Here is a 3,909-nt window from a genome sequence, read left to right on the forward strand (position 1 = left end):
ATAGTGTCATATGTCTCATAGAGTCTCAAATAGTCACATATATGTCTCATATTGTCTCATATTGTCTCATATAATCTCATATATGTCTTATATAGTCTCATATTGTCTCATATAGTCTCATATATGTCTCATATATGTCTCATAGTCTTAAATAGTCATATATGTCTCAAATGTCTCATATAGTCTCATATAGGTCTCATATATGTCTCATATAGTCTCATATGTCTCATATAGTGTCATATGTCTCATATAGTCTCATATATGTCTCATAGAGTCTCAAATAGTCACATATATGTCTCATATAGTCTCATATATGTCTCATATAGTCTCATATATGTCTCATAGTCTCATATATGTCTCATATAGTCTCATATTGTCTCATATATGTCTCATATTGTCTCATATAGTCTCATATATGTCTCATAGTCTTAAATAGTCTCATATATGTCTCAAATGTCTCATATAGTCTCATATATGTCTCATATAGTCTCATATAGTGTCATATGTCTCATATAGTCTCATATATGTCTCATATAGTCTCATATGTCTCATATAGTCTCATATGTCTCATATATGTCTCATATAGTCTCATATAGTCTCATATATCTCATATAGTCATATATGTCTCAAAGAGTCTCAAATAGTCACATATATGTCTCATATAGTCTCATATATGTCTCATATGTCTCATAGTGTTATATGTGTCTCATATAGTCTCATATATGTCTCATAGAGTCTCAAATTGTCTCATATAGTCTCATATATGTCTCATATAGTGTCATATGTCTCATATAGTCTCATATGTCTCATATATGTCTCATATATGTCTCATATAGTCTCATAGAGTCTCAAATTGTCTCATATAGTCTCATATAGTCTCATATATGTCTCATATGTCTCATATGTCTCATATATGTCTCATATAGTCTCATATAGGTCTCATATAGTCTCATATGTCTCATATATGTCTCATTATAGTCTCATATAGTCTCATATATCTCATATAGTCTCATATAGTCATATATGTCTCATATTGTCTCATATATGCCTCATATAGTCTCATATATGTCTCATATACCTCATATAGTCATATATGTCTCATATTGTCTCATATATGTCTCATATATGTCTCATATAGTCTCATATATGTCTCATATATGTCTCATATAGTCTCATATATGTCTCATAGAGTCTCATGTGTCTCATATATGTCTCATAGAGTCTCATATATGTCTCATATAGTCTCATATAGTGTCATATGTCTCATATATGTCTCATATATGTCTCATATAGTCTCATATGTCTCATATAGTGTCATATGTCTCATATAGTCTCATAGTCTCATATATGTCTCATAGAGTCTCAAATAGTCTCATATATGTCTCATATAGTCTCATATATGTCTCATAGAGTCTCATATATGTCTCATTTATGTCTCATATAGTCTCATATCTGTCTCATATAGTCTCATATATGTCTCATATAGTCTCATATATGTCTCATATATGTCTCATATAGTCTCATATATCTCATAGAGTCTCAAATAGTCACATATATGTCTCATAGAGTCTCATATATGTCTCATATATGTCTCATAGTCTCATATATGTCTCATAGTCTCATATATGTCTCATATAGTCTCATATGTCTCATATATGTCTTATAGTCTCATATTTGTCTCATATAGTCTCATATATGTCTCATATAGTCTCATAGTCTCATAGTCTCATATATGTCTCATATAGTCTCATATATGTCTCATATAGTCTCATATATGTCTCATTTTGTCTCATATAGTCTCATATATGTCTCATATAGTCTCATATTGTCTCATATAGTCTCATATATATCTCATATAGTCTCATATTGTCTCATATATCTCATATATATCTCATATAGTCTCATATAATCTCATATAGTCTCATATATCTCATATATGTCTCATATAGTCTCATATATGTCTCATATAGTCTCATATATGTCTCATATATGTCTCATATATGTCTCATATATGTCTCATATAGTCTCATATGTCTCATTTTTGTCTCATATGTCTCATATAGTCTCATATGTCTCATATATATCTCATATAGTCTCATATAGTCTCATATGTCTCATATATGTCTCATAGTCTCATATATGTCTCATATATGTCTCATATAGTCTCCTCTCTGACAGTCTAGATCATCCTAGAAGTTAGCAAATCAAGCAAAACAATGATTATATTTTCTAAGTATGCGGCCACCCAGCTGACTCACTACGACGGAGCATTAGGGCCACATCAAAGGAAATCAAATAAGGAGGAATATATGTTTTTTATTTATTTTGCATTTCGAGAATAATGTCGAGAATAAAGTCAACTCCTTTATCACTTCATCACATCAGAGCGACTGGCGGCCATGCAGCTGCCATGCAGGCAGCACCATAGATATGGTTACCTCCCATCTATGAGCTCCAGTCCTTCAGGATCAGACCAGTGGATCAGTTGTCGTATTGTGTCCTGTGATACAACGTATCCTCTCTGTACTGCACGTAGGTGTAACCACCGATACCCTTATTGCATCTGTCCATTACAAGCTACTTCAGTTTGCAGGAATGCGGCCACCTCTTCCAAGATTGTGTTTCTCCTCCTGATTGACGCAATTTTCGGCACAATGTCTTCAGAGTCCTAATACTCATCACCATGCTGTGTTTATACGCTAAAAGCTGCACTTTGTAGGAGACTGTAGGTAAAGATAGTAGTTTGGTTTATTCTCAAAAGTCCGACTTCATTCTTGAAATATCTCGTCATGTTGACTTTATTCTCAAAATGCAAAATAAATAAAACATCTTCCTCCTTAAGTGAAGGAGTTCAAGTACCTTGGGGTCTTGTTCGCGAGTGAGGGGACAATGGAGCGGGAGATTGGTCGGAGAATCGGCACAGCAGGTGCGGTATTACATTCAATTTATCGCACCGTTGTGACGAAAAGAGAGCTGAGCCAGAAGGCAAAGCTCTCAATCTACCGGTCAGTTTTTGTTCCTACCGTCACCTATGGTCATGAAGGCTGGGTCATGACCGAAAGAACAAGATCCAGGGTACAAGCGGCCGAAATGGGTTTCCTCAGGAGGGTAGCTGGCGTCTCCCTTAGAGATAGGGTGAGAAGCTCAGTTATCCGTGAGGAGCTCGGAGTAGAACCGCTGCTCCTTCGCGTCGAAAGGAGCCAGTTGAGGTGGTTCGGGCATCTGGTAAGGATGCCCCCTGGGCGCCTCCCTAGGGAGGTGTTCCAGGCACGTCCAGCTGGGAGGAGGCCTCGGGGGAGACCCAGGACTAGGTGGAGGGATTATATCTCCAGCCTGGCCTGGGAGCAGCCTCGAGATCCCCAGTCGGAGCTGGTTAATGTGGCTCGGGAAAGGGAAGTTTGGGGTCCCCTGCTGGAGCTGCTACCCCCGCGACCCCGGATAAGCGGATGAAGATGGATGGATCTTCCTCCTTAATGTTTTTCCCTTGATGTGGCCCTAATGCTCCGTCGTAGACTCTCAACAAGCTCTTTCACAGCCTGAATATGCAACCTCTCTGCTTCTGGTTCTGGTTCTGGTTCTGGAGTCTGCTTTGAGTTGAGAAACAGTTTCCCATGTTTTTGGTTTTGGTGCACAACGAGGTGGGCCACAATGTATTGTGAACCTAGATTGATATGCGGGCCGGATCAGAATGTGCGAGGGGCCGGATTTGGCCCACGGGCCTCGAGTTTTACACGTGGTCTAGGACAGTGGTTCCCAACCTTTTCTCCTTGGCGCCCCCTACTTATGTCTAAGAAAAAGCTGAGCCCCCCCCCCCCCCAAACCCAAGTGGAGGTAACTCTCGAGATAGAGCCTTACTTTCTGTTTTGATACAGAGCAGTTATCAGCACTTTTACGTTTCTCCGCCATGTT

Source organism: Sander vitreus, unplaced genomic scaffold (genome assembly GCF_031162955.1).
Source record: "Sander vitreus isolate 19-12246 unplaced genomic scaffold, sanVit1 ctg248_0, whole genome shotgun sequence".
In the NCBI taxonomy this organism is placed as follows: Eukaryota; Metazoa; Chordata; class Actinopteri; order Perciformes; family Percidae; genus Sander; species Sander vitreus.